Source organism: Canis aureus, chromosome 1 (assembly GCF_053574225.1).
Source record: "Canis aureus isolate CA01 chromosome 1, VMU_Caureus_v.1.0, whole genome shotgun sequence".
Taxonomy (NCBI): domain Eukaryota; kingdom Metazoa; phylum Chordata; class Mammalia; order Carnivora; family Canidae; genus Canis; species Canis aureus.
In genome coordinates this window covers 26,591,541-26,618,911 of record NC_135611.1, presented here as the reverse complement: position 1 = coordinate 26,618,911, position 27,371 = coordinate 26,591,541, and the positions used below count along the sequence as shown (strand labels likewise).

At 36.6% G+C, this 27,371-nt stretch overlaps 1 long non-coding RNA gene across 1 annotated transcript; it reads left to right on the top strand.

The window, feature by feature from the left end:
* On the top strand, positions 1 to 27,371 carry LOC144311298 (uncharacterized). Its single transcript, XR_013376849.1, has 3 exons — positions 1 to 134; positions 25,792 to 25,848; positions 26,691 to 27,371. It is a non-coding gene; the product is annotated as an uncharacterized LOC144311298 (long non-coding RNA).

Genomic DNA, 27,371 nt, shown 5'->3' with positions numbered 1-27,371 from the left:
TCCGTCCTCCTTACATATGAGGACCCCGTCCTCCGGTCGGGGCCAAGGGACGTCTCCCAAGACCCCCGGTGGATGGCCTGCCAGCACGTCTGTCTCAGCCAATGTCGACCTAATACAGATTGGAATTCCTACAGGTAAAAATACAGTTTAGAGCTCTCAGAGACTATGCGCACAAAAGGTGGAAAAAGTTGAGTACTCACCAGGCGTGAAACCCTCCGGATGGGGTCCTGGGGGCCTCTCGGGTCCCGGAGGAGCCCCCAAATGTTGTGCACAAGATTGCAAATCCGAGAAAACCACCAAGGAGCTGACACTGATACGAGGACACGAGGGTTTATTTACAGGCTCGAGCTTGGGTCCAAGTGCACCCGACACAGCGGAGCAGGGACTTGGACCCTGAGGGGGGTTACAGTTGGGTTTCTATGGGCTGGTCTAGGGGATCTTCTCAGAAGGGGGGGAGGAATTTCTTAAGCTCTGTTTTCATTCCAATACTGGACTTTCTGTCAAGGGCGTTCTGAGCTCTGTTCTCATTCTGATATGGGACCATCTCTGTCAAGGGTGTTCTGCAGTTTTTCCTGTAAAATTCAGCTCTTATTCACAGGGGCCTGAGATGGCTGTACTTGTGTTAACGTTAAATTTGAGGTGGAATGGCCTTAATTTTCTTGGCCTCCAGTATTACCTTGTTTACTGAGTATAATGCCTTAAACTATTGGGTGTCAGGGTTAACTCATTTCTGTTCCTGGTTCTATTAACTCACTAATTTTGTGAATAAAGAGAAGTCACTTAACTCACTGAGCCTCTTTTTTTTTTTTAAATCCATAAAGTGCTATCATTGTCTGCTCCTCTGTGCTCCCATAAGACCTTATAGTTACCTCTATTATTAGAGCTGTGTCAAGTGCCATTCTAATTTTTTAACTCTATTAACTCATTCAATCTTTACAAAAGATGAGGTAAGTTTTCCCCATTTACCCTCTCCCTTCTTTCCTTCTTCCTTATTTCCCTTACTTTGTTTCATAGCATATTTAAGCACATTTCCAAAGGCACACAGTTACTAAGCAACAGTCAGGATTTGGCAATTTGATGCCAGATTCCAAACCCCAGCCACCATTTTCCATCTTATTTTATTTTACTCTATTTTAATTAAATGAATACACATCTTTCTTCACCACTAGAATAAGAGCTCCTTTATGGCCAACTATTTTATTTTGTTAATCTTTATCTTCCTCATCCTCAAGTATTTTGTTCATTCCTAGCACATAATGGATGGGCCATTAGTATGTGTCAAATGCATGGATGAATATTTGCCTTGCTATCTCAAAGGTATTTAACTACTGTGGAGAGGTTATGTTAGATTGCAAAGGAATTTTGCAGATAAATTAAGGCCCTTAATCAGGTGGCTTTGAGTTAATCAAAAGAAAGATTACCTTAAGTGGCCTGACTTCAGCAGATAAGCCCTTTAAAAGAGACTCTACAGGAGCAGTAGAGATGTTCCTACTGGCTTTAAAGGAGTAAACTGCCATGATGTGCAGAGGAGTCACATGACAGGAAATGGTCAATGGCCTCTAGATGCTGAGGGCTTCAGTCCTCTGCCACAAGTTGAATTCTGCCACCAACCATGATTCAGAAGAGAGCCCTGAGCCTTAGACAAAATCAGAGCCATGATGGATAGTTTGAGGTTAGCCTGGAGAGACCCTGGGTAAAGGGCCCAGTTAAACTGATGGCTAGACTCTTGACCCATGGAAACTGTGTGATAATAAATGCATATTGCTTTTAGTTGAATTTGTCATAACTTGTGAATAAAAGGAAACTTGTCCAAGGCACTCTAACATTACAGTTTTGGTTCTATTGAATTCCTAGAGTTTGCATGCTATAGTGGCTGGAAACATGAAGACAGAAGACAGAATGCTCAGAGTGATTTAACTAGAATAAAACATGCTTGTTGGAAATCTGTTCGTATTCATCCTACTCCAAAATCTGCTTTGGACATCAAGCACTGGGAAATCAGTTTTTTCTACTTCCTAGTACATGGCACCCATCGTCATTGGTTTGCACAAGTTTCCATCCTGTTTTATTTTTCTCCTTATTTCAGATTCCTCTCCCCTCCCCAGGCACCTTCTTTAATGTTGTGCTATATGTCTTTGGCTGTGTAATGATCCTCATAAGAGTCCAGTGTTATTGAGCTATTGTATGTGTGTGCCCTTACTTCATATGATTGATATTGTGTAATAATTCTTATTCTATTTCCAATTTTATTCTATCATGTTTGTGATTTAAAGATCTAGCCACAGTAGTACTATTAATTTGTTGTTTCTCACTGTTGCTGAATGTTGCTGAACATACCATTTATCTATTCCCCTAGTTTTTGGAACTCAGGTAGCTTCCAACACTCTCTTCCTACACCAAATCCTATGACCAACATCTTCAAACATGTCTCCATATGGAGCTGTGCTAGAGAAATGCTCAAGTGGTATTAATGGATCCTACGGAATCCTTAGTTTTATGAGTGCTGTCAGTTGTTCTCCAGAATAGCTAGCTTACATTCAAACCTATGGTGCATGAGAGTGCTTACTTGCCCATAATCTTACCAAAAGAGTATTATATGATTTTCTAGTTTATTTAATCTGATGGGTATAAAATCTCATCTCATTAACCATTTGAGTTTCCCTTTCTGTGACATGCCAATTTATTTACTTTGCCTATTTTCCTCCCTCTTCTCTTCCTCCCTCCTCTCTCCATCACTTTCTTCTTTGCAGAAGATTTGCAGAAGTTCTCTATGCATCAGATATTAATATCTGTTCTTCTAAATATTCTAATTATCTTCTTTAAGCCTGTCACCTGTTTTATTCTTAATTTTGATATACTGATTCATTTCTTATGACTTGAGACTTTGGAGTCTTTTTTTTTGTAAAATCTTTCTCACTTCAGTATCCCAACAATTTTTTTCTTTCACATTTTGTTTTCAATTCAGTTTGGAATTATTTTTGTACACATTGTGAAGAAGACATACAATTTTAACTTTCTCTCTGTAATGAACTAATTTCCTTCAATACATTCAATTAGCAAGCTATTCTTTCCCCACAAGTTTGTGGTACCACTTTTTTTTTCTTAAGATTTTTTAAATTCATTCACGAAAGACACAGAGACATAGGCAGAGGGAGAAACAGGAAGCCCAATGTGGGACTCAATCCTGTGACTTGCCCTGAACAGAAGGCAGATGCTCAACTGCTGAGCCACCAAGGCATCCCATGTGGTACCAATTTTTAATCATGTATCAACTACAAGTAAAAACAGACTAATTTCTGAGTGATTTATTCTGCTTTGTTCTGTTTGTTTCTGTGCTAATGTCATTCTGATTTTTCAAAAAAATAAGAACTATGTAATATGTGTTAAGTCTGGATACATAAGAAGCAGATGCCAAAATGGGGGAGTGGGAGAGCCACCAAACTATAATGCCAATCTCACCTCAAATGCAGAAGAGAAGTAAGGAAGAAAGCTCTTAAGCTGCCATGTAGTTCTAAAGAGAGTTTTGCAAGGCTATTTGAGAGTCCTGGAACCAAAGTTGGCCACCAGAAGCATTCGATGTCTCCCAGTAATGGCATGCCCTAGTATCCCTTATGTCTTACAACATTCAGGCTGTCATGACAAATATAACATAGACTGGGTGGCTTTAACAGCAAACATTTCTCATAGTTCTGGAGGCTGGGAAGTCCAAGATCATGGTGCTAGCATATAAGGTGTCTGGAAAGAGCCTGCTCTCTGGTTTGCAGATGGCCATCTTCTCTTGTATCCTCACATGGTGGAAACCAGAAGAGGAAGCAAGGCCTCTAGGGTCTCTTCTTTTAAGGACACTAATCTCATTCATGAAGACTCCAGCTTCACAACTTAATCACCTCTCAAAAGTCCCTCCTCCCAATGTCTTCACACAGGGGATTCGATTTTAACCTATGATTTTGGGGAACACATTTAGTCCATAGTATCTGCCATGCTTAATAGTTGACAGGGAGCAAGTATGTCCTTGAGTGCAAACAGCAATGGATTTTAAAGTGAAGCAGCTGGGGGATGGGTCAATTGAGCAGACTTCTGAGAGGTACATTTTTTACTGTGAACTATAGTCCACATGTAGATTCAATAATGAATCTTCTTTTCAAGACTGATTTAGCAATTCTCAAACCTGTATTTTTTCAAACTAATTTTAGAATCATTTGTCAAGTTCTTAAAAACAACCTACTAAAATTTGTATTGGAATTGTATTGAACTTTTGGAATAATTTGGGAAGAATTTATATCTTTAAAATGTTAAGCTTTCCCATTCACAAACATATCATACCGTTTATTTATTCAGGTGTTCTTTTAAGTAGTTTAGTAGGTTTTAAATTTTTTCCCATAAAAACCTGTATATTCATTGTGGTTAAATTTTATATAACTTAGAAGACCAATTGCTACTACAAAGACTATTAAGCCTTTATCTGGTTTATTACTCCTTAACACATAACTGTTAGACATTTTTATATATTACATATAAGAAACAATCCACTTTTTTTGGCTTAAACTCTGTCCTTATGATTTCCATCTCTACTATTTAAGTGGACAAATCTCTTTGTACAAAAGAGTTCCACCTTTCATTTTCTTTTAATCTTATTAGTTTATTAATTTACTCATTTATTAGTTAATTTATACATACCAGTAAAGTTATTTTGAAATCTATATAATCAGTAAACAACTAAAGTTGCCAACTCTAAGTCTCAATGCAAAAATTGACATTTTCTCATTCCCTCTGTTGTTAATTTGACACAGTACATCTGTTTTTATCATTGACTTTGGTTGTTTTTGTAGGTTCTGGAAATATTGAATTTTCATTCCCCCTTAAAATTTCCCCATGATTTTTAGGCCATCTATCGGCCACTTTCCTTTAGCTCAATAAAGACTTAAGAACGGTGTCTGCCTAATCCCCTATCACCATATAAATAGGCAATAAAGAATTTACGGCAGGGTCAAATCTTATGGGGAAAATATTTAAAAGATCATTAAAGTAATTATTCCCTGGAAGCCAAGGTAATTGTTTTGGAATCAGATTTTTAGAATTGTATAGCAATGGAATGAGCATAAAGTTGAGAGAATTAACCACAAAAAGTATGTCTTTGGCACTATACTTAGCAGTCTTCCAAAAAAGATGGTTTAGATTTCATTGTGAAATCATACAGATGAAATGGCTTGCACCATGTTACTGGATTTACAATCAGGCTGAAGACAAAGGTGTAAAAATCCCCTCTGGTTCACCTGACTTGCTCTCAGGTGTTGATCAAGTCAACTTTCTTCATGACTAGGTTTTCTGGTTATGTTATACTTGTCACCTACTTGAGGATGTCCTAGGTAAGAAAGAAGGAACTCAGCCTGGCACACTGGGGCTTCTCAGTAAATCTATAATTCCCACCCAGGCTATATGTATACAAACCTTTCAGATAGCTCATTTGGGTCCTTGTTGGCCAAGCCTTGGGTAACAGCATGGATGGCCCCAGGTAGCACTCAGCATTGTAAATAGGCTCCCATGCCATAGATGAGAGGAATCAGTCACCAAAGAACCACTAAGCAGGGACTTCTTCAAGCATATACTATTTCTGTACCTGGGTAAAGACTTAATGGACAAAAGATGTTGATAAACTACTTAAGAAATGCAGAAGAGCGTGTAAGTGCCAAATTATTACTAATTGACCAAAATGTTAATACAAAACCCCAGGATATGATAATTTATACATTTATTCTAACAAAAATATGACTGAAGTCCTAGTGTTGACTGATTAAATTACATTGGACAGTGTATTTGTTTTCTATTGCTCTCATAATAAATTACTACAAATTCAGTGGCTTAAAACAACACAGACTTACTATGTTACAGTTTGGTGAGTGAATCAAAAGTCTGAGTTTTACTGATTGCTCTGCTCTGGGTCTTACAAAGTCAAAATCAAGAATCCTCTAGCCTGGCTTTTCTTATCTGGAGGCTCTTGTGAAGACTCTTCCAGACTCAGGTTGTTGGCAGAATTTAGTGGCATGCAGTTGTAAAATTCTCAGCTTTCAGAGGCTGCCCATATTCCCTTGTTCATGTTCTCCTTCATTTTCAAAGCCAGCAGTCTTGGGAGTTCTTTTCACCCTTCAAACTCTTTAACCTTCTCTTAGGTCCTACCTCCAGCAGTAGAAGCTTCTCTGCTTTTGAGGACTTAACCTGATTAGATTGGACCCACTTGGATAATGCAGGATACATTCTCTCCTCCATTACCTCTGGAAATCCCTTTTGCTATTTCTCTTAATAATCACAGGCTCCATTAGGGTATGAGCATCCGTGGACATCATTCTGCTGACCACAGAAGGTAAATTATGAGGGAAAAGAGATTCCACTAGATCTGGTTTGTGTGCACCCACATTTTAGCATGCCTGGGAAGAGGCAACACACTTGGGGAAGAAATTCATTATATGATATTCCCAATGGATGGCTCATTTACTAATCAATCACCTTCCAGTTGGGAACCAAGTTCAGTAGCCCTTATAGTATCTTTCTTTTCCATGAACCTGTCAGAGATCAGGGTTTTTCAAACATGCACAAGACCAAACAGAGAATGTGCTAATTTAGTTGCTTGTGTAGCTTTTAGTCTCTGAAATGCCTCAGGAGTATTATTCAAAATTCATTATCCCAGTCTCTGTCTTTGATGCCTACACTGGTGTAAAATTATCTCCTTGAAATTAATTTTTAAAGTAAAATAGAAATAGGCAACTATCTGGGCAGAATTTTTAGCTTACTGTATGACATTGGGGTAAACAGTAGCTCTTTGGATCAGATCTTTTGCCCCAGGTGCCCCTTGGACCCAGAGTTACCAAAAAGCTAATGAAAATTTCTATTATTTAAAGTAGCTTGGAGGCACCTGGATAACTCTGTTGGTTAAGCATCTGACTCTTGGTTTCAGCTCTGGTCATATCAGGGTCATGGGAACAAGCCCCACATGGGGCTCTGAGCTCAGTGGGGAGTCTGCTTGGGATTCTCTTCCTCTCCTTTTGACCCCCCCCTTTCAAAAATAAATAAATCTTTAAAAAAATAAAGTAGCTTAGACAATAGAAATGAGGAATTCACTAGAAGCAAATTCCCCCAAGGACAAAGATAAAGGAATTTATTTACTGACATATACTAAGCTCTTAGGTAGTCCCTGGAACAGAGTAAGCATTCAGGCAATATTTGTTAAGCAAATGAATGATGAATGAAAGAAAGGAATGCTATTATCACATGTAAATTAATCTAACCTGGATAATCTGCTGTGATTTTGTTTTTTTGTGTTTGTATAAATGTTGATGATATAATGTCAAAATAAATACATATAGGGTGATTTCTTTAGTGGAGACCTCTGTATAGTTATTAATTTTATTTATTAATTTTGTTTATTTTTTAAAAAGGATTTATTTATTTGTTTTACAGGGAGAGAGAGCACATGGGGCAGGGGCAGAGACTTAAGTGGACTCTGCTTTGAGCACAGAGCTAGACATAGGCTCCGTCTCACAACCTTGAGATCACAACCTGAGCTGAAATCAAGAGTTGGAGGCTTAATGGGCTGTGTCACCCAGGCATCTCTGTATAGCTTCTTTTAAACCGTAGCTTATTATAAATCTATTATTACAATATGACAAGCTCCATGAGTGTCTTATAAACTAAATCATCTCAGTGCATGAATAAGAGTGTTTGGTCATCTCTGAATTCTGAATTATATGTACTAGCAAGATGAAAGGCAAGGACTCAAAATCAACACTTACATAATGACAACACTTCACGGTGTTCATTGTTTCAAATCTCTATGTTTATAAGACTTGCTCATATTTGTTACATATTTCAAAATTTCTGTTTTAAAAATGGGCGGAGAAAGAAGAGAAAGTGACTTGCTGAAATATTAATGATGGCAAGATCATGGATAATTATTTTTGTTTATAATTATAAATAAACACTAGGAGCATAGGAATACATTTTACTTTTATAGCCAGAACACAATATCCTCTACAAGGAGCAAAGAAGTAGTCTTGGCACCTCCCCTGACCCCAGCAGCACTGTTTCCCAATGGCCATTAAAGTGGCACAAGAGGCAAAAAGAGGATTTCACAAATAACACAGAACTAAGATGCAAACTATAAAAAGAAATAAATCATGATTTGATAAGCCAATCAACATTTCTTAGTAGCTTATACAGTCTTTCATAATAATTTTTATGTTAATGCTTGTATCACAATGGTTGTAAATTGGATGAAAATAAGTACAAGATCGAAGGACTTAGTTAATACTTTTAAAGACGTGTATGTCTTCAGTTCATTGAGTTTGACAGACCCCTAAGAACGGGTCAGAAAACATCCACAAGGCAAGTGACTAGGAAAGTTTCCATTCACTATGCTTTCTTTCTTTGCATCTGGTAAGGTGGAAAGAATTATCATATATTCTTCTGGGGGAATACATACTTCCCTTTGGGGTATTTCACCACAGAAGTGTGAGTGAATAGAAAATAATTATCAGAAAATCAAAGATTTTAAAGTTTACAGAATCTTATGCTTCTTATCAGCCCAGATTAAAATTTGTATTCTTCAAGAGAAAAGGTAGTTTGAGAATTTGGACTGACAATCAGTTATACCCTATAAGTGAGAGTACAAGACTGGGTTCTTTTTCTTTTTTAAAGATTTTATTTATGTATTCATGAGAAACACAGAGAGACAGAGAGAGAGAGAGGCAGAGACACAGGCAGAGGAAGAAGCAGGTTCCCGTCGGGGAGCCTGATATGGACCTTGATCCCCAGACCCAGGATCACACCTTGGGCCAAAGGCAGGCACTCAACCACTGAGCCACCCAGGCATCCCAAGACTGGGTTCCATTTGGACTAAATTAGCTGAAGCTGAAGGGGAAAGGGAGAGAGCATCACCTCCTCCGAGGGACTTGTCAGCACCATAGAGCTGCTGTATCAACAGGGAAAAGTGTCTATCTGTCAAAGACAAATCCCTTTTTTAGTGTCGATCACAGAGTGTCCATGCTTGGAACTTTTAAAACAATCAAGTGGGCAGATTATAGGTGATAGTTAATTCTGTATTTGAACTATTCTGAAAACTAAGAAAGCCATACAGAAAAAAATAAAAACAAATAAATAAATACAACAAAACTACAAGCCATCCAAAAATATGACATGTGTACACTAAATTTACATATGCTTTTTCTCATAATCTTCCAAGAATTAAAAGGATATTTCCATTTTAGCTTATATATGTATTTGTGTATATATATGTGTGTGTGTGTGTGTGTGTGTGTCTGTGTGTGTGTCTGTATGTGTATGTGTGTCTTTAGGAGGTCTCATACAGAAGGAAATATTAAAAAAAAAAAAAACCCTGAATACAATTTGATATGGGATGCATTTAACAGCTGGAAAGATTTCACACTTAGAGCCCAATTTACAAAACTCTGGGGTTGGCATTGTTTCAACTCTAGTCCTAGAAGTCATAATTTCCCAATGATTTTTTTTTTCTGGATTTGTAAATTATTTGTGTATGGAACATACATCATTTCAAAATTGAAGCTATGATAGCCGAACCTGGCTAGGCATAAATGAATAACTTCAGAAAAAATTCCTGAAAGCATCATTCACGCACACTTTCAGTTTCATTTCTTAGCTATCAAAATTCTTTCTTTTCATAGAAGCCATCTATGCTTTCACACTGCCTATCCTTAATTAGCAGAGTAAACTTGCTTTGTTAGGAAAATGAAATGTAAACTTCCCACATGGTAAGGAGTGACAATAAAGAATAGAAATTCAATTTTGCTCCAATTGTGTGTGTGTGCATGTGTGCGGTGTGTAGTAAGTGGTGCTGGGAATGTGGAGAATGGCTAAAATACTAGTGAGGTTAAGATGAAGAGACACGGAAGGACCCAAATAGGTTTGTTTTATCTTGTAAGAATAAGGAAGGAAAAGAGTGGCTGCCCAAGAGATTAGGGCAGGGAAGTGAACAAAGTCCATGCTGCTGTGGATTACTTAATCTGTTCCAGGTTCTGCATTCCTCAGACACTGAAACATAATGGATGGTAGGAAAAAGGGGACACTCTATTCTTCCCCTTATAGGTTCGCCAGGCCAGAGCTTCCTTTTGTGCACCCAGATTTCTCTAGATCCAAGAAAATGGACCAAAGCTTGAACTCCATTTTCAAATTGTAATTCGATGCGGCTTCAAAGAAAATTTTACAAAATTGCCAGTAATACAGCCATTACCATCAGACATCAAGCTGTGTCAGCCTTGCCTGTACTTGTTGAAATTTCTCACTTTGAATCTATGAACCATTCTCTTAAACACTACTTGGGATTCCATTTTGAGCCTCATGTTATTATACAAATTTGGCTTGATGTCATTTGTCTTACCAATTATATTCAAATGCTTTTTTAAAAGGAATTTTGAGCATTTTTGTCTTCTGAGAAGTACCCTGATGTGATGAAAATGGCAGAAATCTGGGAGTCATACAAAATGTTTATACGCTAGGGCTGCAATTTTTAAGCTGTGTGATTGAACAAATTACCACACCTCTCTGAGATTCAATTTATTTATTTACCATGTGTTGACTAGATTATAGTTAAGATATAGTATTATATGCACACATATATAAATAAGATAGCACCTGAAACAATACCTAAAAGATAATGAGGGTTCTATAAATCAGCATTTCTGATCTTATGTCATGTCAAATGCTGCATTCATCAAGCTTTCGAGTTTTGTAAGAGGTGCCTCTGGAACTAGAAAAAAATTTTTTAGAATTTATCTTTAGCATTAAAAGATTAGATGTGTATATTAGTGTATCTCTCAGTCTAAGAGAAATAAGGAAATGAAACTAAAGCAAACCCATAAATGTGCATTTTATATCAATTGTTGATAATAATTGATTATAAACTGAGTAGTCTAAAAGACGAATTTCTCAAAGAAATGCAAATGGGCCCCCTGAAAGCCTGATTGTAGGTTTTTTTAGGCCTAAAGTCTGGTTCCATTAACAAATTATGGTATACAATTATGTTGTATACCATAAATCCTAAAAACCAGCCCTGATGTAACTGGGCAAAGGTGAAGATCTAGAAGATTTCAAAATATCTTCTATTACTCTGCCACCCACTTTCAATAGATCTTTGGTCACAGATCTAATTAAATAAATGGAAATATGTTTTGCCCCCAATGATGTTCTACTTAATTTCTGGCCAGCCACTCTGAGCTGTGTCATGAAAACAGGTCGCACAACTTCTGCTTGGCTCAGGACACACAAGATTACAAAATCTGCTTATCCCTGTTTTGTTTTAACACCTGTGAAAAAAATACAAGACTGTCATGTGGCACACAAAAGGCTCAGGTATCTCCCTGTTTAGAAGTTGGCAGTCCTGAACAGCAAGAGGAAATAAGGTTGTATTATTAATAAACACCTGCTGGTTCTATTATACCCATTGGCTCCATCCCAACGAAATAGTTAATCAACTAAACCTAACAAAGCAATTGTCTAAACCTGAAGGCAGTCTGTGTTACCACATGGCTGTGAGTCCACCCTGTGATAAAATCTGAGAAGCCCATGTACTGTACTGTTCTGCAAAGTAGGAAAGCAGAGTGTATCCCTCAGCAAGAAGTTAAAAATAGCAACAGTAATCATAGCATGATTTTCCCGTGCCAGGTACTGTTGTAGGTGGATACGAGGGACACCACAGTAAATGAGAAAAGAAAGGTCTCTGCTTGCCTGGAGGTCACATTCCACAGGGAGAGACAGGCAACAAACGATGAGCCTATGCCTAATGAGTCCCCTTCCTGTTACTCTCAGATCACTTAGCTCCGTTTCCCTCAGGGCATTTATCTGAGAGATGATGACTCTACTGGGTGGGGAGGGGACAGAGGGGCACAGAGAAGACCACCACAGGGACACAGAAGACGCCTGACTGAAAAGAGACCTTTGAACAAAGATCTGAGTGAGAAGGCACCAGGACTGCCTTCTCTCAGATAAACGCAGTTGTTCAGAGGATGACATTCATAGTATATTCTTCTCATTTAGCAGGGTTAGCATTTTTAGTAAGCCTTGAATATGTGTGAAAACCTCAGAACCCACTCCTTAGGGAGGCTTTGGAGAATCATAGTGATGCTGCTTTAAAAACATACTTGGCCAAAATGGGTTTTCCACTTTACGTTCCCAGGACTTGTTGCAGGTTAGGTCTTGTTTCTTGAAATGTTTAAGGGCTCAGTATTTAAAGTAGTATGCAATATATAAATCCTATTTTCACATACAGATCAAATATTTGAGAGGAGACCAAACATATCTAGCGGTGGGGGAGACAAAGGATAGGAAAACACAACTTTAGAAAAATATTACTGACAAACGTATTTTACAAATTCCATTTCAAATTAGATAAAAAGAGAAGATAAATTAATTAGCAGCTAATCCTGTGATTAGATATAAGCTGCCTGAAGACAATTTATCTGTTTCCCAGACTGTATCTGACACAAAAGACTTCAACAAACATTCATTTAAAAAGAATAAAAATAAGTCATAACCAAGCCATTGGCCAACAAATGCATTCTAAGGAAAGAGAATAGTAAAAGTTCTAGGGGCATCTGGGTGGCTCAGTGGGTTAAGTGTCTGCCTTCCACTCAAGTCAGGATCCTCAGTCCTGTGATGAAGCCTGCATTAGGCTCCCTGTTCAGCGAGGAGTCTGCTTCTCTCACGCCCTCTGTCTCCCCTTCCAACTTGTGTGTGCTCTCTCTCTCAAATAAATAAATCTTTTTAAAAAAATAGTTCTAATATGCAAACAAAATGTACACTGAGAAATGCATTAATATCAAGCAAAGGAACCACAGAAAAATTAAACAGTAGCATTCCTTCCTCCTAGGTGAAAAGATAGCAAATACTAAATAAAAACCAGATCATAATATCTTATGCATCAAGTGGTTGGGATTTAGGGACATACATTCATTATTTTTATTATATAGAATATTTAACACCCTCAAAGAACCTTTCCCTTTTTTCTGTACTAAGATAGTAAAGATGAAGATAAATTTTAAAAATATCACTACTTGTCTATACCTGAGGCATTTAGCCATGAGAAGCCAAGGATTTATAAACTATGGAAATAGAAGAGGCCGGAGACCCAAACTACAAATCTGGTTTCTTTTATATTTCCCAGTTGGACTATGAGAACTGAATTAAAGAACTTCACTGAATTATTCTGTTGGCATAAGTGAGTCTGGCCAGAGGTTCAGAAATAGAAACACATGGCAGAGGGCACAGGGGAACCTCAGACAGCGGCCTGTGGCTTCACTCACACGCACCTACCCCCCTCTCACACTGAAACACACAGAAGACTCTCACTGGTAAATCAAGAGAGCAACCACTTCAAACTTTTAAAATTAGAAAAGGCATGCATGAACACTCTGAATCAGAAATATTTCAAGAACATTATAAGAATAATTTGTCTATTTCAATGATTATTTAATGACACCATTATTTACCATTGCATAAATATAATTGGAAATGAAAGACAACCCTAATCTATTATAGCAACATCGCCTGACACTTCTCTCTTTCTTTTTTAAAAGATTTTATTTATTTACTTGAGAGGGCAGGGGGACAGCACAGAGGGAGAGGGAGAAGCAGACTCCCTGCTGAGCAGAGAGCCTGATGCAGGGACTCAATCCCAAGATCCCGGGATCCTGACCTAAGCATAAGGCAGCTGCTTAACCAACTGAACCACTGAGGCACCCCTGACACTTCTCTATACTAAAACAAACAGATTCAGACCTGTACTGGCTATCATGGTGATTTTTTAAAATTCATTAGTGATAATGCTCTCTTATTTTAACAAACAGAAAAATAGTATTAAAGGAGAGTCATCATTTACTCCAATGACTACTTGAAACACCAGATCTTAGAGAATTAAATCAGCATCCAAGGGACCATTAATTCCATTGCTAATGAAATGTGTATATGTTAGAAAAGTACTAAAGTTAAAGAAGAGAATTAAAAGGGAGAATGGTGACAATAAGATGTAATAAATATGTGATCAAGCAAGTGAAATGTTAATGGTAGAATCTAGGTGTTGAGTACATAGGTTTTTGCTACAAAATTATGTCAACTTTGCTGTATGTTTGAAAATTTTCTTAATAACATGGGAAAATACAATTGGGAAAACATTAAGTGAAAACCAAGAAAAATGAGTTAAAAACCCAAAGGTTTGGGATCCCTGGGAGGTGCAGCGGTTTGGCACCTGCCTTTGGCCCAGGGCGCGATCCTGGGGATCCAGGATCGAATCCCATGTCGGGCTCCCGGTGCATGGAGCCTGCTTCTCCCTCTGCCTGTGTCTCTGCCTCTCTCTCTCTCTGTGTGACTATCATAAATAAATTTAAAAAAAATTTAAAAAATTAAAAAAAAAAAAAACCCAAAGGTTTAGAATGGTGGAAGTAGTAGTAGTGCAGGAATCCTGGTCCATGAGGGAGGCAGTGTAGTGCAGCGTCTGAGAGCACAGTTTTCAAAGTTAAACATTTTCATCAAGAATCAAATCTCAGGGGGATCCCTGAGTGGCTCAGTGGTTTTAACACTTGCCTTCGGCCCAGGGTGTGATCCTGGAGTCCCAGGATCGAGTCCCACATCAGGCTCCCTGCGTGGAGCCTGCTTCTGCCTCTCTCTCTCTCTCACTCTCTGTGTGTGTGTGTGTGTGTCTCTCCATCTCTTATGAATAAATAAATAAATAAAACATTGAAAAAGAAAGAATACAATCTCAGCTCTATTATTTGCCAACTGTGTAACTGACGTGATTACTTTGTAAGCCTCTATTTTGGCATTAGCAAAATGGAGATGATATTGCCTACTTTATAAAAATATAAACACAGAAAAGTCTTAGGAGAATATAACATATCATTCACAATTGCCACTACTAACAATTATGAAACCAAGCAAAATACCACCAGGAGGGGTATAAATAAATTAGCTGCATAAATACTGATGCCTTGAATGAAACACAGAGTGTTAATAGTATGGTACATTAGTTAAGATGCTTGGGGGCGCAAATAATGAAATATTCAAGTAAAGGTCCAAGTAGCATTTTTTACATATCTCACATAACAAAAAGTCAAGAAGTAAATTATTTTAGATTGGTTAATTCAGCAGCTTAAAAAGATCAGAGGACTGGAGGGAAATTTGTTTCCTCTCATGATCGTATGTTGCCTACAACAGCTTCAGTCATAACTTCTCAGTATATCCAAAAGCAAGAATAAAAAAGAAGTTATCCTTTGTACATCTCTCTTGTTATCAGGGAAAAAAGTGTTTTCCCAGAAACCCTATGCTATTTTTTCCCCTGTGTCTCATTAGCCAGAAATGGATCATATGTTCACCCATAAAATTCACCAACAAAGGAGAATGGATTGCAAGGATTGGCTTTGAATAGTCATAATTTATCCTTTGGATTTGGACAAGGGACTCATCTTCTCTGGGTGCAGTATTGCCTAATATCTAAAAAAAATCAGGATTGCATTGGTAAGAAATATGAATAAAATAGCTGTTGAGTTGGCAACCCACAGTTGCATGCTACATATGGAAAAATAATGATCATGTTATTAAAAACACAAATCACATGCTGATCACAATAACTATGTGATGTAAAATAACAAGAACCTTTGTGATATGAGGGAGTTTTTTCAAACTACTGGGACTATTTCTACAGCAAAGTTCTACCCAAATATTCCACACTGATGTTGATTACATGGTGAATCTATGCTTCATGCACCTCAAATTAAAAAGCCTGAATGATAAGCAGAAAACAAGAGATCCACTTTTTCCCCCTCCCTCAACTCTTTTTTTTGGAGAGGTGAGGGCAAGGGGCAGAGGGAGAGGGAAAAGAGAATCCCAAGATGAATCCATATGCAGTGCGAAGCCCAACACAGGCTCTATCTCACAACCCTGAGATCATGTCCTGAGCCGAAATCAAGAGTCAGATGCTTAACCAACTGAGCTACCCAGGTGCCCCAAAAGAGATCCATTTCTAAGCAACAGGGATCCCTTTATCAGAATGTCTCTGAAATTAAAGTGTTTTTGCATTATATTTGTTTCTCCAGGGTAAATTTTAAAATAAATTGATAGACTGGTCCCTATTATAGAATAAAAGCTTATAAATACCGGTTATGAAAAAGATTTTGATTGCAGTGTTTACACTTGTTAGTTATGAATAATTACACCAAGAAATTGGACATACATAAATTGCACAGTTTATTTCAAGCTTATTCCATAAAAATGTTCCAAATATAGAATACAATACTCTGGTCTGAGTTTGGTTAATGTAAAAATACAGCTTACTAATATTTAAGGAGGTCATTTAGGGCATTGTTTAAATTGTGTTACCTGAAGGGGAATTGCAGGAAGGTAGTCAAAAGGTACAAACTTCCAGTTACGATAAGTAAGTACTAGGGATATAAGATACAGATAACCGCTATAGTTAATAGTGATGAAAAATAAGCAAAAAAGTTGTTAAAAGAGTAGTTCCTAAGAGTTCTCATCTGAAGGAGACATTTTTCTTCTTAATTAGATCTGTATGAGATGCTGGGTATTAACTAAATATTATGGTAATCACACCACAATATCTGTAAATCAAATCATCCTACTGTACACTTTAAACATATCCAGTGATGTATGTCAATTATTCCTCAATAAATTAGAAAAAAATTTGTTAACTAAGACTAAAATTTAAGTAGATTGTTCTGTCATTAGATGCTAGGAAGGTGGTAGAGTAGGGCAATGTACATACGAAGCTTTTAGATAAACAAAGTTTTACATGAATAGGGAACCAGGCAGCCCTTTAGAAAACATGCCCTAGGTCCCCAGCTGATAGTATTTTGTGAGCCTTGTATTCAGGCCAAAAATCTTTGGAAGTCCTTAGGGAACTACAGTACAAACGTTTCAGCTAATTTAGCATCAGTTAACGGGGACTTGCTATATATCTTCGGGTCTGGATTTCTTTATTTCCAATTATTTAATGGATTTATTGAAAAACAGCTTTATTTCAAAACTCTTATAAAAAAAGTTCCATGTAATTTTCTTGTTTCGTACACTGAGAATATATGTTACTGTTTTGAATTAAATTCACTTCAAATCAACAAATATTTACTGAGTTCTTACCATTTTTAAACCTTGTGTTAAATGATTCGGAAGAACAATGGCAGTTAAAACATAACCCTGGACTGTTAGGATTTCTATTAACTGAGAATTGAGTTATGAGTATCCTCAAAAAATCTTTCTTTGACCTGTTCTGTCTGTTGAAGGCTCTTTGGGGGGAAACATGCCTCTGGATTAAACAAAATAAAGAAGAAAGATAGGACAAAGGAAAAGCATTGAGAGAAACATCTGCTGTTCTTATACACATTTATATTACTTAAAACCCTTATTTAACAAAGAACATAGGTTTCTTTGTAATATAGAAATAAACATTATTTAACATTTTTGGTAATACCAATGATAATCTCCATTCATAAATCTCTCAGAAGTTCTGATGTGCAAGTTGTAGGCAGCCTCCAAGATGGCCCCACTGATTCCCGCCTCTTCATCATACCCTGACCCTTGTGTATCACCCTCCTCCATTGTGCCAGGGTTGGTCTGCAGAGAGAATAGAATATGGCAGGAGGGAAGTGTATCACTTCTGAGGATAAGATGTGAAAGATTGACCTTTCCTTGTCAGGATTCTCTCTACATATCATCTATTATTTTTCGATTTCCATCTCTCCCTCTCCCTTGTTACTTGCTGTGGGGAAAGCCCCTCATGTCATGTCATGAGGCAGCCCTATGGAGAGGTTATGGAGAGGTGAAGGAGAGCTAAGGCCTGCCAGCTCTTATAGAGGGTGAAAGTGAATCTGGCAGCCCCAGCTGAATGTGTAGATGATTATAACCCTGGCCAGCACCTTCTCTGCAACCTCATGGAGGAGCCACTTGAGCCACAACCACCAGCAAAGTTCAGACACTGTGAGAGATAATAAATGTGTATTATTTTAAGCTGCACAGATTTGAGTAATTTGTCATGTAGCAATAGGTATCTAATGCAATGTACACTGTCATCCTCTGACTGATAATCCCCAGCAGAGTCCAGTTCAATTACTGGAAAATTTATTCAACAAATAGTTTTTGAGCACCTGCTGTTTCCTAAATTAATTTGTTTAGATTTTCGACCTTGAAATGTGGTTTTAAGAAGCTTATTATTAAAAAAAAAAGAAGAAGAAGAAGCTTATTATTCAAAAAAGGAGGAAAAGAAGGAAGGAAGGAAGGAGGAGGAGGAGGGGAGGAGGGGGAGGAAGAGAAGGGGAAAAGAAAGAAGAAGAAAGAAAGAAAGAAGAAAGAAGAAAGAAAAGAAAGAAAGAAAGAAAGAAAGAAGAAAGAAAGAAAGAAAGAAGAAAGAAAGAAGAAAGAAAGAAAGAAAGAAAGAAAGAAAGAAAGAAAGAAGAAAGAAAGAAAGAAAGAAAGAAAGAAAGAAAGAAGAAGAAGAAAGAAAGAAAAAGAAAGAAAGAAAGAAGAAGAAAGAAAGAAAGAAAGAAAGAAAGAAAGAAAGAAGAAAGAAAGAAAGAAAGAAAGAAGAAAGAAAGAAAGAAAGAAAGAAAGAAAGAAAGAAAGAAAGAAAGAACGAACAAGCCATTATTCCTCAAAGCCAGGGATCTTTAGGGTATATATTTCACCTTAGCTATTAACATGAGCTTCAAAAAGTATTAAAATAAATTATTTTATATCTGAAACTTATAATTATCTGCCTTTCGAATAACTTTCTGATTGCTGGATATGTAGGTTTGGGATACTTATTTTAGCTTATTTTTATTTGTTATATGATTCTAGCCAATATAACAAACTCTCAAATCCCAGTGGCTTAAATCTATCAAACTCTTTCTCACTTGTGTTAAGTGCAAAGTAGCTATACTGGTAAGGGGGAAGCTTTCTGTGTGGTTCCTCAAGTACTCTGGCTTTTTCCTTTTCATGAGTCCTTGGCTGGTCATTTACATCTTGCCAACAGACCAAAGAAACACTATGAAGGACCAAGTAGCATGTTGTTATGTACCAGACCTGGAAGTGGGAGACATCACTCCAACCAGATTCCATTGATTGGATCTTTCTTCTCTTCCCAATCCTACGCATCTTTATCAATCCTACAGCTCAGAAAAAAATAGTCTTGTTCCTGATCTTTAAGGCCAGACTATTCAGATTTGAAAAACACGTTCTTATTCAATTGCCTGTTTTAAAAATCAAAAGCTTAATTTTTGTTCCTTGTTTTTCTGCTATAGCAAGTTGAATCTCTTCTTGTTTTGTTGCTGCTGCTGTTTGTTTATTTTTAAATCCAGGTAGAACTGGATTGAGCAGAACTGGTGGGAATACCAAATTTTCTTGCACAATTTTTTTAAATAGGTAAGACCAATACAGTAATAATAATAACATATTTCCTTTGAAATACAATTTTGGCAAATTTCTTTTGATTTGTATTTAAAGTACAAATGAGGGACACCTGGGTGGCTCAGTGGTTGAGTGTCTGCCTTTGGCTCAAGGTGTGATCCTGGGGTCCTGGGATGGAGTCACATTGGGCTTCCTGCAGGGAGCCTGCTTCTCCCTCTGCCTATGTCTCTGCCTCTGTGTGTGTATGTGTGTGTCTCTCATGAGTAAATAAATAAAATCCTAAAAAAGAAAAAAGTACAAATGAATTCTGAATACTTAGGCTGAGTACTATATAAAAAATGAGTAATTTTTCCTCTGGGTAGTCATTTACATATAAAATCACTTTATATATAAATTAAATTTACGTTAATATTTATTTTATAATCATGTGATTTACAGTGTTGTTTTAAATCATAGTTCTATTCTTAGTTTTAGTTGTCTCTTATATATGTGTATTCATGTACATATACCTACTACATGTATTTTCATATTGCATACACACCCGCACTGACTTATAGACCATATGTTTCTTTTTTTTTTAGGATTTATTTATTTACTCATGAGAAACACACAGAGAGAGAGAGAGAGAGGCAGAGACACAGGCAGAGGGAAAAGCAGGCTCTGTGCAGGGTGCCTGATGTGGGACTTGATTCCGGAACTCTGGGATTAGCCCTCAGCCAAAGGCAGACGCTCAACCACTGAGCCACCCAGGTGATAGACCATATGTTTCATGTGGTTCCAACGTTATTCTGCTATTCAGAGAAGGGCCACTAAAGCAAAGACCATAGGTTATAAAATTTTCATAATTTCTTGGCATGACTATTACTGCTTCCCCAGAGTATATTAAATTAGTCATTCTACTATAGAAAACCTTCTGGGGCACGTGGGTGGCTCAGTGGTCGAGCATATCTGCCTTTGGCTCACGTCGTGATCCCAGAGTCCTGGGATCAAGTCCCACATCGGGCTCCCCGCAGGTAGCCTGCTTCTCCCTCTGCCTATGTCTCTGCCTCTCTCTCTCTCATGAATAAATAAATAAAATTTAAAAAAAGAAAAAAAGGAAACCTTCTAAACTTTTCCCCCTTAAAATAAAATATATTTTTTGATGTAAAATAAGCAGGAAACAATCAAATCTTCCATTTCTGGGCCAACTTTGTAATTTCACAGTTTTATTTCAATTATGCTACAGAAGAATGAAAAACTGATAAATCCCAAAAAAAGAAAATTACAGAAAACTATGAATCTTACTTTTTTTCCTAATAAAGAAATAATTCACGTGATTAGGTTGATTCTGGTTTACACAAGAAAGGAAGCAAAACGGCCCCTAAATCTGGATAAGCATTTAGCAATAATATGAAAGGTGACCTAATTTGGAATTTAAAATGACACCCAATGGAATATTTATATTATTACAGTGAACAAACATATGGCACCAAAATTTTTTCCTTGAAATGTAACTTTTCAAATCACCCTGAAAAATGACCAGATTAGTTATTTCTTTCACAGTGAGAACGAGGTTTCATTAAATCCTGAGCAAATTCTTACTTTGGGAGTAATTTATTCTTTTTTCTTTTTTTGTCTTGGAGATTCAATAATGACTATAATAATCTCTTTAGTCCATAATCCAGTAGTCTGAGAACCAGATAGAAAAACAGACAAGAACCTGAAATAGTCCTTTCTAGTTTTATTTATTTTCTTAAAGGGCCTACAAGAAGCAAGTTTATGCCTCTTTCATCCACATGAAACGAAGTGTTAACAACCTGTAAACGCTCCTACCTCCAACACCTAGAAATTCAAGATAAAATAAACTTTTATTTTAGATAGATAGCAGAAATGCACAAAAAGAATTGGATTTCCCTAAGTGCTTAGGAATAAAATGAGAACTGACAACAGAGTATTTAATTCCTAAGCTGTTGTAGCTGCTATGGTCTAGGATTTATAATTCAACATTACAAAATACCCAGAGATATAATCCCCCATGACCAAGATTCAGGGACCATAACAAACTGAGTAATTAGACCCCAATAACATTAATAATAGAAACAGTCTGACACAGCATACAAAATAAGTGTTTTTAAAAATAATTAAAAGCATAAAAGTCAGAGTTGAAATTACACAGAAACCAAAGGGCATCATGAAAGAAACCTTGGCACACTTGAAAAAGGATCAAATAATAGACACTGACAAAACAAAATTTTATGAACTGTAAGATAGCTATGTTTCTTCTAAAAAAGAGAGAAATAACATATTAACCTAAAGACAGCAGAGATAAGGAGTAAGAGTCAGAAAATGTAAACAAGATGAAGGAATACAGAACATAGGATGAGAAGATACACATGTCTATAAGTTTTAGATGAAGAGGGCAAAAAAGAGAATAGGAGAAAGAGAATATTTAAATATTTAATTCCTGACTCTTTTTGTAAATTGTTGAAGACTTGAGTCCTCACACTGAAGAAATCTGAGTTCTAAGCATGATAAATAAAAATAACTCCAAACCTAAACAAATAGTACCAATATTACAGAATATCACAGATAAAGAAAATATCTTTAAAAAAAATATTTATTTATTTTATTCTATGTTAGAGATTGAGAGAGAAAGTAGGGTGAAGAGCAAAGGGAGAGGATCTCAAGCAGACTCCACACTGAGCAGGGAGCCAGACATAGGATAGGGCTCCATCTCACCACCCATGATATCATGACCTGAGCCAAAACTAAGGGTCAGAAGCTTAACCGATTGTGCCACCCAGGCACCCCAGAAAATATCTTTAAGAAAAATAAGGAAAAAATCTACCATCTATAAAGGTACTATATGATTAGACTACTAGTGGGTTTCCCAGAGCCATAATAAAGTCAGAAGAAAATGGAATAACAAATTCATTGTACTGAATAAAAATAATTGGAAACAAAACTGTTTTTCAGGGAAGAGGGTTTAAAGGTATATTGAGACAAAAACTACGAGGCAATTTATCATTTGCAAAATCATCATTGAATATAATAAGTAAAAATGTATTTTAAGAAAGAAATTGAACCCAGAAGGAATATGGAGAATGCAAGGGGCAATAGTATGAAATGAATTTGGTCAACAAGTAATTCTAAATATTTGGCTATATTTTTTTAAGAGAAGAGAAACCAAACATATATTTGTAGTATTTGTTTTGTTTAGAAAGAGAGAGTGTGTGCAAATAGGGGAAGGGGACAGAGGGAGCCAGAGAATCCTAAGCAGGCTCCACACCCAGTGCAGGGAGACTTGGGGCTGGATCTCACAACAGTGAGATCATGACCTGAGCCAAAATCAAGAGCTGGACACTTAAGCAACTGAGCCACCCAATTGCCCCTGCCTTTGTATTTTTGAAATGATTGAGAGTATAAACATAAAGTAGAACTAAAATACTAGATAACTGTTATATATAGGAGACATGCTGGAGTTAATTTTCCAGTGATCCCTTCCTGACTAGGAGACAAGTTAGAATTTCTGAGAAACTCGGGGCACCTGGGTGGCTCAGCGATTGAGTGTCTGCCTTTGGCTCAGGGCCTGATCCTGGGGTCCGGGATTGAGTCCCGCTTGGGGCTCCCTGGGGGAGACTGCTTCTCCCTCTGCCTCTGTCTCTGTGTGGGTCTCTAATGAATAAATAAATAAATAAATCTAAAAAAAAGAAGAATCTCTGAGAAAATAAAATTTTTTTACGAGCACAATACATGCTAAATTTTAAGATTGATCTTTAATAAAGTAGAAATAGGCTATTCGGCTTCCAAACTACATTGGGAAGAAAAAAAAAATGAATAAGGAACTTGATCAATATAATAAGGCAAGCAAGTAACAAAATAGTAAAATAGGTTGAATAAAAAGGATTTTCTATGGTTCCTTATTTCTAAGAATTAGATTCAAAATTCTTATCATGGAATAGGAATATATATATATATATGAGACTATTTACCATTAATTTTTCAAGATATTATCCAAATAGAAAAGAACCAACCTATATTATTGTATTATATTTAAAATAATTTAGTTAAGATTAAATTGTAAACTTGGAGAGTATTAAATAATATTATTATCACCAAATCATCTAAAAATTAAGCTAGATTAGGCTCTCAGATAATTAGATAATATTTTGTGAGGTGGTTTGTTGACCTCTCCTCTAGCAGAGACTATCTGGCACGATTAAACCAACACAAAAGAGTTTTGGAATGCCTAGTTGTACTTGAACAGATGTGGTTGGCTGAATAAAATAGTTCCTTCTGATGCAGTTTCTACTTCCATCTTCTGCCCAAGGTTGCTAACATGATGAGACATGTATTATATATTTAATAATACAAGGAAATTTTAAAAATAAAAGAAAGATATGCTAGTGTTATATTCTACAGTCGCTCTAGTTCATTTTGATACTCACATAGCACTGGTTCTGGTTAAATTGGGATGCTTGTGTTTTCGTCTCTTTCCTCTTGACGGCCCATACCCAATCACTTGGGCTCATTTAGCCCCTCCCTTCAGCTGTCCAGGGTGTGACCTAACTCTGCCCTGCCAAGCCAATGCTATAAAAGACAAAATATCCAGTAACCCTCTTACAATAAATGTACCTGCCATGTATTCTGTTCCTTATAAGGCTTTCTCTTTTCAGCTCTCCAATGTAATAGCAATAATATTATCAAAAGTGTGACCCTCTTCTACTTAGGCAATATGTGAATTTCAATTGTAGTTTTATCATGGAACCTAACACTTGTGTTCAGGGCTGAAGTAAATCTCTAACCAGCTGTGAGACTGATGGGGAACCATTAACCTTACTGAGCCTTTTACTATGTAAAAGGGAACATAGTACCTGACCTGCACACCTCCAATGATTATTGTGAACAGTAGATGAAATAAAATATGTCAAAGTAATTTAAATTATGTAAATCTCTATAACTTACTTTTTAAAAAATCTTATTCAAATGATCTGTTTTACGAGAGCCAATTTTGAATATGTTAAACTGCTTGGACTCTCAATATTTTAAAGTGGATGTTCCATTTGAAACACATAAGTAGACAGTTGTCTACACTTTCTTTCGATGTTTTGGAAGGCATCTTGAAATTAACTCTCATTGAGAAATCCAATTACATCCAAATAATAGACATATTGATGTACTCCCTGACTTCTAATCACCCAGATTCAGAGAGGCCAAAATATAAAATATGACAAACAAAAGACAGTCATCTAAAGAAAATGGGAGTTTTGCCACACTCATTTATTCTATTCAAGAACCAGTAATGGTCTATGAACTAACTCAATGATATGATAATTGAAAACTTAAAAGCCTTTTTATTATTTTATTTATTATTTATTCTGCAAGTCCAGCAACGGAGCCAATTGGAGAAGTAAATATCAAAAATTTGGGTCTAATATAAAAAGTATTCCCTCTCTTAAAAAGGAATGATTCCCACTATTTAACTATAATACACTGTAAAGTCAGGAATACCTGTTACTGGTTCAGTTGGTTAAGCGTCTGACTCTTGATCTCAGTTCAGGTCTTGATCTCAGGGTCATGAGTTCAAGCATAGCGTTGGAAATAAAATAAAAAATAAAGTCAGTAACAGATTCCTTTAATGCAAGCGATGTTACTTAACCAAAAACTGTTATCACCACAACTCAAAATGTATGTTAAGTAGAATCAATAATAAGTTTAGTAACTGATTGAAAAAACAGATATCAGGTCAGTTTCAAAATTAAGGCTATACACACACACACACATTTTTATTCTCTATTATTTTTTTTCAAATAATAGTAAATAAGACATAAGTGATATTTACACGTATTTTTAAAAATATTTTTAAGTAGGTAATGGAAAAGAAAGATGTCAATATCACCAACTAGACTGGTCAACATAATCCAGAAGAAGGAAAAGCAGTATGACAATTTGTTGGTAGTGAATAAGTAGGTAAAAATACTTCTCTGTGTGTGTCCTCCCTTAATATGAAATCATTGTGTATTCTGCTAGCCAAACAACAAAAGCTACTCTGCAAGCCCTAACATTAGAAACCATGAAAGTACAAAAATGGATAGAGCTTCAAAGCTCTATTATTATTTGTTATAAATTAAATGCAATTGTTTTCTTACTACCTTGTGTGGCCCCATGGCAGATCTCAGGAGAGAGAAAGAGTCTTGCATTCATCTGCCAATGTTTTGTAAAAAAAATTTAAAAATCCAGTCATAGTATTTCTATAAGTTTTTGTAATGCACTTAGCTGGTCCACTGGTGGCCCTTTCCATAAAATAGTTTTGAAAATAAATATCTCAAAATGTCAGAGAAAAGGCAAAATGCCCTTTTAACCAATGAAAAGTCTCAACTTTGAAATGTATCTTCATTACAGGGAAGACAAATCTTTGAAGGTATGCCTGTGTAATAAAACGCCGTACCAACATTGTAGGTAAGTACCGACATCCTGGTTACTTATTTGAGGAACCCCGGTGTTTAGTGGAATACCAGAGGTCTCAGGCACTTAGCATTTTAAAAGCAGAAAATTAATTGCCATTGATCCTTCAATTGAGATTTATGAACACAATGCAGTGTGAGAGTGGAGTTGGTTTTGTTGGTTTAACCTGCGCCTGTGATATTTTCACCCAAGCCACTGCATCGGCACTCACGTTGTATGTTCCACTTTGCCTTTTTGAAACACTGCACACATTTCTGAGTTAGATTTTTCTAGTTGTTTTCTAAAAAGGTTTATGATCACAGCTGCAGTAGTTATGGGTGGGTTTATAGTACATTGCCCATAGACGGGCCCATATGTCCAACAGAGTTTGTTTGATACCATACCTTCCACAGACACGGGGCAGTTCTTGAGGTGTGCCTATAAACCTGCCGTTAAATGGACCAGCTGTACTCATAAACTTACATTAGCAGCCTCAATCCACCCGCCTTACAAAAGTCATTGGCAATAAATCTATGTTCAGTCTATATATACACTTTTAAGTATTTTTTTACACTTCTGAAAAGAAAATATAAAATATACCCACGTCTTCTGTGATCCTGACTGAAATAAGAGCTGATTTCTTTGGGGTGTATAAACAATGTCTTTAAAGGCTTCACTTTCCACTTCTTTGCAAAATGTCTATCCTTCTTGACAGCCTTTATTCTTTAGCTTAAAAAGAAAAAAAAAAAGCAAATGATAAATTTGGTTGCTTTCTTTTTTTCCACCTGAAACATTTTGATAAGAAATTTGAGGGCTTGGGCATGATTCACTCAATGGTCATCATTTCATGTGTTTAGCGTGGCAGGTCACTGGGAACCAGGAATGAGCAACTGTGAACACAATGACCCACACTGATTCAGCTGTGAGGATATGCTTCTTCAGTATGATCACCTGGGACCACAGCACTTGCAAAGAGAGGGACCTCCTCCACTCTCTTCATCTGCCATCAAAGACTGGCAGTGATTACCGAGGCCTCTACAGGAAGGACATTGTTAGAAGAAGCTACTTTTCCATCTGAAAACAGAGTTCTGGTTTATTCTGTTCATCAGCTTTGTTTTACAGCACTGTACTTCTCATGAAACTTCTTATTACTTGTTTTAGTTCTTTTGGGGGGCATTTGTTATGGTTTTATATCAGAAAAAAAACTTGTATTTGAAATCTTAGGTAGAAATTCTAGGTCTACAACTTATTAAAGAGTTTCCCAAAACAGCCTATTGGATCTCTGAGCTTCCTCTTCCACAAAATTTTCACTTGTGAAACAGTGAGAAATAAACATTGGTGGAAGCTCATATCTATGCTTCCCCTCCCATTCAGTCACAGCATCATTTTAATTTTTCTACCTCATTCCAGAAACTATTGTTTTTCCTACTACTGTCTTCCACTCTAGATGAGGAGAACAGCAAATGCTTCTTTCCTGGACTCTTGCAAAGTCATCCCATCTAGTAATCCCCTTTCACTTTTTCTACTTTTCAGATCAT